Raw genomic sequence first — 10,115 nt, forward strand, 5'->3', positions numbered from 1 at the left:
TGTGAGTAACACAGGGTACTGAGGGATTGTGAGTAACAGAGGTTACTGAGGGATTGTGAGTAACACAGGGTACTGAGGGACTGTGAGTAACTAAAGGTACTGAGGGATTGTCACTAACTGAGGGTACTGATGCAGTGTGAGTAACAAAGGTTATTGAGAGGGTGTGAGTAACACAGGTTAGTGAGGTACAGTGAGTAACGCAGGGTACTGAGGGAATAAACATAGAAACATAGAAAATAGGTGCAGAAGTAGGCCATTCGCCCCTTCTAGCCTGCACCGCCATTCAATGAGTTCATGGCTGAACATGCAACTTCAGTACCCCATTCCTGCTTTCTCACCATACCCCTTGATTCCCCTAGTAGTAAGGACTTCATCTAACACCTTTGTGAGTAACACAGGGTACTGAGGTAGTTTGAGTATCACAGGATACTGAGGGAGTGTGAGTAACACAATGTACTGAGGGAGTGTTACTAACCCAGCGTACTGAGGGATTGTGAGTAACTCAGGGGACTGACGATGTGTGAGTAACACAGTGGACTGAGGGACTGTGAGTAACAGAGGGGTCTGAGGGAGTGTGAGCAACACAGATTACTGAGGGAGTGTGAATAACACAGGATACTGAAGGATTGTGAGTAACATAGGGTACTGAGGGAGTGTGAGTAACACAGGGGACAGAGGGAGTGTGAGTAACACGGGTTACTGAGGGGGTGTGAGTAACACAGGGTACTGAGGGAGCGTGAGTAACACAGAGGACAGAGGGAGTGTGAGTAACACGGGTTACTGAGGGGGTGTGAGTAACACAGGGTACTGAGGGAGTGTGAGAAACATAGTGTACTGAGTACACGTGAGTAATACAGTATACTGAGGGAGTGTGAGTAACACAGTGTACTGAGGGAGTGTGAGTAACACAGGGTACTGAGGGAGTGTGAGTAACATCGGGTACTGAGGGAGTGTGAGTAACATAGGGTACTGAGGACGTGTGAGTAACACAGGGTACTGAGGGAGTGTGAGTATCACAGGGTACTGAGGGCGTGTGAGTAACACGGGGTACTGAGGGAGTGTGAGTATCACAGGATACAGAGGGAGAGTGAGTAACACAGGGTACTAAGGGAGCGTGAGTAACACAGGGTACTGAGGGATTGTGAGTAACACAGGGGACTGAGGGTGTGTGAGTAACACAGGCTACTGAGGAGTGTGAGTAACATAGGGTACTGAGGGATTGTGAGTCACACATGGGACCGAGGGTGTTTGAGTAACACAGCGTACTTAGAGAGTGTGAGTAACACAGGTACTGAGGGAGTGTGAGTAACACAGGGGATTGAGGGGGTTTGAGTAACACAGGGTACTGAGGGAGTGTGAGTAACACAGGGTACTGAAGGAATGTGAGTAACACAGGGGACGGAGGGAGAGTGAGTAACACAGGGTACTGAACGAGTGTGAATAACTCAGGGGACGGGGAGAGTTTTAGTAACACAGGGTACTGAGGGATTGTGAGTAACACAGGTTACTGAGGGATTGTGAGGAACACAGCGTACTGAGGAACTGTGAGCAACACAAGGTACTGAGGGATTGTCAGTAACAGAGGGTACTGACGGAGTGTGAGTAACAAAGGGTACTGAGGCTGTGTGAGTAACACAGGCTACTGAGCTAATGTGAGGAATGCAGGTTACTGAGGGAGTGTGACTAACACAGGTTACTGAGGGAGTGTGAGTATCGCAGGATACTGAGGGAGTGTGAGTAACACAGGGTACTGAGTGAGTGTGAGTAACACAGATTACTGAGGGAGTGTGAATAACACAGGGTACTGAGAGAGTGTGAGTAATACAGGTTACTGAGGTGGTGTGAGTAACACAGGCTACTGAGGCGTTTGAGTAACACACGGTACTGACGGATTGTGAGTAACCATGGGACTGAAGGTGTGTGATTAACACAGCGTGCTGAGAGAGTGTCAACAACACAGGTACTGAGGGAGTGTGAATAACACAAGGAACTGAGGGGGTTTGAGTCACACACGGTACTGAGGGAGTGTGTGGAACACAGGGTACTGAAAGAGTGTGAGTAACACAGGGGACGGAGGCAGTGTGAGTAACACAGTGTACTGAAGGAGTGTGAGTAACACAGGGGACGGAGGGAGTGTGATTAACACAGGGTACTGAGGGATTGTGAGTAACAGAGGTTACTGAGGGATTGTGAGTAACACAGGGTACTGAGGGACTGTGAGTAACACAAGATACTGAGGGATTATCACTAACTGAGGGTACTGAGGGATTGTGAGTAACAGAGGTTACTGAGGGATTGTGAGTAACACAGGTTAGTGAGGTACTGTGAGTAACGCAGGGTACTAAGGGAATGTGAGTAACACAAGGTACTGAGGGAGTGTGAGTATCACAGGATACTGAGGGAGTGAGAGTAACACAAGGTACTGAGGGAGTGTTACTAACCCAGGGTACTGAGGGAGTGTGAGTAACACAGATGACTGAGGGAGTGTGAATAACACAGGGTACTGAAGGATTGTGAGTAACATAGGGTACTGAGGGAGTGTGAGTAAAATAGGGCACTAAGCGAGTGTGAGTAACACAGTGTACTGAGGGGGTGTGATTAACACAGGCTACTGAGGGAGTGTGAGTAACACAGGGTACTGAGGGAGTGTGAGTAACACAGGGTACTGAGGGAGTGTGAGTAACACGGGTTACTGAGGGGATGTGAGTAACACAGGGTACTCAGGGAGTGTGAGAAACACAGTGTACTGAGGGCACGTGAGTAATACAGCATACTGAGGGAGTGTGAGTAACACAGTGTACTGAGGGTGTGTGAGTAAAACAGGGTACAAAGGTAGTGTGAATAACACAGGGTACTGAGGGAGTGTGAGTAACACAGGGTACTAAGGGAGTGTGAGTAACACAGGGTACTGAGGGATTGTGAGAAACACAGGGTACTGAGGGAGTGTGAGTAACACAGTGTACTGAGGGAGTGTGAGTAACACAGGGTACGGAGGGAGTGTGAGTAACAGGGCACTGAGGACGTGTGAGTAACACACGGTACTGAGGGAGTGTGAGTAACACAGGGTACTGAGGGAGTGTGAGTAACACGGGGTACTGAGGGAGTGTGAGTAACACAGGATACTGAGGGAGTGTGACTAACACAGGGTACTGAGGGAGTGTGAGTAACACAGGGTACTGAGGGAGTTTGAGTAACACGGGGTACTGAGGGAGTGTGAATAACACAGGATACAGAGGGTGTGTGAATAACACAGGGTACTAAGGGAGTGTGAGTAACACTGGGAAATAAGGGAGTGTGAGTAACACAGGTACTGAAGGAGTGTGAGTAACACAGGGGATTGAGGGGGTTTGTTTAACACAGGATACTGAGGGAGTGTGAGTAACGCAGTCTGCTGAAGGAGAGTGTATAACACAGGGGACGGTGGGAGAGTGAGTAACACAGGGTACTGAACAAGTGTGAGTAACTCAGGGGACGGAGGGAGTGTGAGTAACACAGGGTACTGAAGGATTGTGAGTAACACAGGTTGCTGAGGGATTGTGAGGAACACAGGGTACTGAGGGAGTGTGAGTAACACAGGGTACTGAGTGTGTGTGAGTAACACAGGGTACTGAGGGAGTGTGACAAACATAGGGTATTGATGGAGTGTGAGTAACACAGCTACTGAGGGAGTGTGAGAAACACAGGTTACTGAGGGAATGAGAGGAACACAGGATACTGAGGGAGTGTGAGTAACACAGTTTACTGAGGGAGTGTGAGTGTCGCAGGACACTGAGGGAGTGTGAGTAACACAGGGTACTGAGTGAGTGTGAGTAACACAGATTACTGAGGGAGTTTGAATAACACAGGGTACTCAGGGAGTGTGAGTAACACAGGTTACTGAGGGTGTGTGAGTAACACAGGGTACTGAGGGAGTGTGAGAAACACAGTGTACTGAGGGAATGTGAGTAACACAGAATACTGAGGGAGTGTGAGTAACACAGGGTACTGAGGGTTTGTGAGTAAAACAGGGTACTAAGGGAGTGTGAATAACGCAGGGTACTGAGGGAGTGTGAGTAACACAGGGTATAAGGGAGTGTGAGTAACACAGGTTACTGAGGGATTGTGAGAAACACAGGGTACTGAGGGAGTTTGAGTAACATAGGTTACTGAGGACGTGTGAGTAACATAGGGTACTGAGGGAGTGTGAGTAACACAGGGTACTGAGGGAGTGTGAGAAACACAGGGTACTGAGGGAATGTGAGTAACACAGGATACTGAGGGAGTGTGAGTAAAACAGGGTACGGCGGGAGTGTGAGTAACATCGGGTACTGAGGACGTATGAGTAACATAGGGTACTGAGGACGTGTGAGTAACACAGGGTACTGAGGGAGTGTGAGTAACACAGGGTACTGAGGGAGTGTGAGTAACACAGGTTACTGAAGGATTGTGAGAAACACACGGTACTGAGTGTGTGTGAGTAACACAGGGTACTGAGGGAGTGTGAGTAACACAGATTACGGAGGGCGTGTGAGTAACATAGGGTACTGAGGACTTGTGAGTAACACAGGGTACTGAGGGAGTGTGAGTAACACAGGGTACTGAGGGAATGTGAGTAACACAGTATACTGAGGGAGTGTGACTAACACAGGGTACTGAGGGAGTGTGAGTAACACAGGGTGCTGAGGGCGTGTGAGTAACACGGGATACTGAGGGAGTGTGAGTATCACAGGATACAGAGGGAGTGTGAGTAACACAGGGTACTAAGGGAGTGTGAGTAATACGGTAATAAGGGAGTTTGAGTAACATAGGGTACTGAGGGAATTTGAATAACACAGGGTACTGAGGGATTGTGAGTAACACCGGGAACTGAGGGTGTGTGAATAACACAGGCTACTGAGGAGTGTGAGTAAAATAGGGTACTGAGGGATTGTGAGTCACACATGGGACCGAGGGTGTTTGAGTAACACAGCGCACATAGAGAGTGTGAGTAACACAGGAACTGAGGGAGTGTGAGTAACACACGGTACTGAAGGAGTGTGAGTAGCATAGGGGACGGAGGGAGAGTGAGTAACACAGGGTACTGAACGAGTGTGAGTAACTCAGGGGACGGGGAGAGTTCGAGTAACACAGGGTACTGAAGGATTGTGAGTTACACAGGTTAGTGAGGGGTTGTGAGGAACACAGAGTACTGAGGAACTGTGAGTAACACAAGCTACTAAGGGATTGTCAGTAACAGAGGGTACTGACGGAGTGTGAGTAACAAAGGGTACTGAGGCTGTGTGAGTAACACAGGTTACTGAGGTACTGTGAGTAATTCAGGTTACTGAGTGAGTGTGAGTAACACAAGTTACTAAGGGAGTGTGAGTATCGCAGGATACTGAGGGAGTGTGAGTAACACAGATTACTGAGGGAGTGTGAATAACACAGGGTACTGAGGGAGTGTGAGTAACACAGGTTACTGAGGTGGTTTGAGTAACACAGGCTACTGAGGAGTTTAAGTAACACACGGTACTGAGGGATTGTGAGTAACCATGGGACTGCGGGCGTAGTGAGTAACACAGCGTACTGAGAGAGTGTCAATAACACAGGTACTGAGGGAGTGTGAATAACACAGGGAACTGAGGGGGTTTGAGTAAAACAGGATACTGAGGGAATTTGAGGAACACAGGGTACTGAAAGAGTGTGAGTAACACAGGCGACGGAGGGAGTGTGAGTAACACAGTGTACTGAAGGAATATAAGTAACACAGAGGACGGAGGGAGTGTGAGTAACACAGGGTACTGAGGGACTGTGAGTAACACAGGGTACTGAGGGATTGTCACTAACTGAGGGTACTGACGCAGTGTGAGTAACAAAGGTTACTGAGGGAGTGTGAGTAACACAGGTTAGTGAGGTACTGTGAGTAACGCAGGGTACTGAGGGAATGTGAGTAACACAGGTTACTGAGGGAGTGTGAGTAACACAAGGTACTGAGGGAGTGTTACTAACCCAGAGTACTGAGGGATTGTGAGTAACTCAGGGGACTGAGGATGTGTGAGTAACACAGTGGACAGAGGGACTGTGAGTAACAGAGGGTACTGAGTGTGTGTGAGTAACACAGATTACTGAGGGAGTGTAAATAACACAGGGAACTGAATGGTTGTGAGTAACATAGGGTACTGAGGGAGTGTGAGTAAAACAGGGCACTGAGGGAGTGTGAGTAACACAGGGTACTCAGGGAGTGTGAGTAACACAGGGGACATGGGAGTGTGAGTCACAAGGGTTACTGAGGGGGTGTGAGTAACACAGGATACTGAGGGAGTGTGAGAAACACAGTGTACAGAGGGCACGTGAGTAATACAGCATACTGTGGGAGTGTGAGTAACACAGGGTACTGAGGGAGTGTGAGTAAAACAGGTTACTAAGGGAGTGTGAATGACACAGGGTACTGAGGGAGTGTGAGTAACACAGGGTACTCAGGGAGTGTGAGTAACACAGGTTACTGAGGGATTGTGAGAAACACAGGGTACTGAGGGAGTGTGAGTAACTCAGGGTACTGAGGGAGTGTGAATAACACAGGGTACGGAGAGAGTGTGAGTAACATAGGGCACTAAGTACGTGTGAGTAACACAGGGTATCGAGGGAATTTGAATAACACAGGGTACTGAGGGATTGTGAGTAACACAGGGGACTGACGGTGTGTGAGTAACACAGGCTACTGAGGAGTGTGATTAACATAGGGTACTGAGGGATTGTGAGTAACACATGGGACCGAGTGTGTTTGAGTAACACAGCGTACTGAGAGAGTGTGAGTAACACATGTACTGAGGGAGTGTGAGTAACACAGGGGATTGAGGGAGTTTGAGTCACACAGGATACTGAGGGAGTGTGACTAACACAGGCTACTGAAGGAGAGTGTGTATCACATGGGACGGAGGGAGAGTGAGTAACACAGGGTACTGAACGAGTGTGAGTAACTCAGGGGACGGGGGGATTGTGAGTAACACAGGGTACTGAAGGATTGTGAGTAACACAGGTTACTGAGGGATTGAGAGGAACACAGGGTACTGAGGGAGTGTGAGTAACACAGGGTACTGAGGGTGTGTGAGTAACACAGGGTACTGAGGGAGTGTGAGAAACACATTGTACTGAGGGCACTTGAGTAATACAGCATACTGAAGGAGTGTGAGTAACACAGGGTTCTGAGGGTATGTGAGTAAAACAGTGTACTAAGGGAGTGTGAATAACACAGGGTACTGAGGGAGTGTGAGTAACACAGGGTACTAAGGGAATGTGAGTAACACAGGTTACTGTGGGATTGTGAGAAACACAGGGTACTGAGGGAGTGTGAGTAATACAGAGTACTGAGGGAGTGTGAGTAACACAGGGTACGGAGGGAGCGTGATTAACATAGGGTACTGAGGACGTGTGAGTAACACAGGGTACTGAGGTAGTGTGAGAAACACAGGGTACTGAGGGAGTGTGAGTAACACGGGGTACTGAGGGGGTGTGGGTAACACAGGATACAGAGGGAGTGTGAGTAAAACAGGGTACTAAGGGAGTGTGAGTAACACAGGGTAATAAGGGAGTTTGAGTAACACAGTGTACTGAGAGAATTTGAATAACACAGGTTACTGAGGTGGTGTGAATAACACAGGCTGCTGAGGAGTGTGAGTAATATAGGCTACTGAGGGATTGTGAGTCACACATGGGACCGAGGGTGTTTGAGTAACACCGCGTACTTAGAGAGTGTGAGTAACACAGGTAATGAGGGAGTGTGAGTAACACAGGGGATTGAGGGGGTTTGAGTAACACAGGGTACTGAGGGAGTGTAATTAACACAGGGTACTGAAGGAGTGTGAGTAACACAGGGGACGGAGGGAGAGTGAGTAACACAGGGTACTGAACGAGTGTGAGTAACTCAGGTGATGGGGAGAGTTTGGGTAACACAGGGTACTGAGGGTTTGTGAGTAACACAGGTTACTGAGCTATTGTGAGGAATGCAGGTTACTGAGGGAGTGTGACTAACACAGGTTACTGAGGGAGTGTGAGTATCGCAGGATACTGAGGGAGTGTGAGTAACACAGGGTACTGAGTGAGTGTGAGTAACACAGATTACTGAGGAAGTGTGAATAACACAGGGTACTGTGGGAGTGTGAGTAACACAGGTTATTGAGGTGGTGTGAGTAACACAGGCTACTGAGGAGTTTGAGTAACACACGGTACTGAGGGATTGTGAGTAACACATGTGACTGAGGGTCTGTGAGTAACACAGCGTACTGAGAGAGTGTCAATAACACAGGTACTGAGGGAGTGTGAATAACACAGGGAACTGAGGTGGTTTGAGTAACACAGGGTACTGAGGGAGTGTGAGGAACACAGGGTACTGAGGTGGTGTGAGTAACACAGGTACTGAGGGAGTGTGAGTAACACAGGGGATTGAGGGGGTTTGAGTAACACAGGGTACTGAGGGAGTGTAAGTAACACAGGGTACTGAAGGAGTGTGAGTAACACAGGGGACGGAGGGAGAGTGAGTAACACAGGGTACTGAACGAGTGTGAGTAACTCAGGGGACGGGGAGAGTTTGGGTAACACAGGGTACTGAGGGTTTGTGAGTAACACAGGTTGCTGAGGGATTGTGAGGAACACAGGGTACTGAGGAACTGTGAGCAACACAAGGTACTGAGGGATTGTCAGTAACAGAGGGTACTGACGGAGTGTGAGTAACAAAGGGTACTGAGGCTGTGTGAGTAACACAGTTTACTGAGCTACTGTGAGGAATGCAGGTTACTGAGGGAGTGTGACTAACACAGGTTACTGAGGGAGTGTGAGTATCGCAGGATACTGAGGGAGTGTGAGTAACACAGGGTACTGATTGAGTGTGAGTAACACAGATTACTGAGGAAGTGTGAATAACACAGGGTACTGAGGGAGTGTGAGTAACACAGGTTATTGAGGTGGTGTGAGTAACACAGGCTACTGAGCAGTTTGAGTAACACACGGTACTGAGGGATTGTGAGTAACACATGTGACTGAGGGTCTGTGAGTAACACAGCGTACTGAGAGAGTGTCAATAACACAGGTAATGAGGGAGTGTGAATAACACAGGGAACTGAGGTGGTTTGAGTAACACAGGGTACTGAGGGAGTGTGAGGAACACAGGGTACTGAGGTCGTGTGAGTAACACAGGCTACTGAGGAGTTTGAGTAACACACGTTACTGAGGAATTGTGAGTAACACATGGGACTGAGGGTGTGTGAGTAACACAGCGTACTGAGAGAGTGTCAATAACACAGGTACTGAGGGAGTGTGAATAACACAGGGAAGTGAGGGGGTTTGAGTAACAAAGGGTACTGAGGGAGTGTGAGGAACACAGGGTACTGAAGAAGTGTGAGTAACACAGGAGACGGAGGGAGTGTGAGTAACAGTGTACTGAAGGAGTGTGAGTAACACAGGGGACGGAGCGAGTGTGAGTAACACAGGGTACTGAGGGATTGTCACTAACTGAGGGTACTGAGGGATTGTGAGTAACACAGGGTACTGAGGGAGTGTGAGTAACACAGGTTAGTGAGGTACTGTGAGTAACGCAGGGTACTGAGGGAATGTGAGTAACACAGGGTACTGAGGGAGTGTGAGTATCACAGGATACTGAGGGAGTGTGACTATCAAAGGGACAGAGGGAGTTTGAGTAACACGGGTTACTGAGGGGGTGTGAGTAACACAGGGTACTGAGGGAGTGTGAGTAACACAGGCTACTGAGGGAGTGTGACTAACACAGGGTACTGAGGGAGTGTGAGTAACACAGGGTACTGGGGGTGTGTGAGTAACAAAGGGGACTGAGGGAGTTTGATAACACAGGGTACTGAGGGATTGTAAGTAACACAGGGGACAGAGGTGGTTTGAGTAACACAGGTTACTGAGTGAGTGTGCGGAACAGGGTACTGAAGGAGTGTGAGTAACACAGGGGACTCAGGGAGTGTGAGTAACACAGGGTACGCAGGGACTTTGAGTAACACGGTACTGAAGGAGTGTGAGTAACACAGGGGACTCAGGGAGTGTGAGTAACACAGTATACTGAGGGAGTGTGAGTAACACAGAGTACTGAGGGAGTGTTAGTAACACAGGGGACTGAGGGAGTGTGAATAACACAGGGTACT

Source organism: Pristiophorus japonicus, chromosome 23 (genome assembly GCF_044704955.1).
Source record: "Pristiophorus japonicus isolate sPriJap1 chromosome 23, sPriJap1.hap1, whole genome shotgun sequence".
Lineage (NCBI taxonomy): Eukaryota > Metazoa > Chordata > Chondrichthyes > Pristiophoridae > Pristiophorus > Pristiophorus japonicus.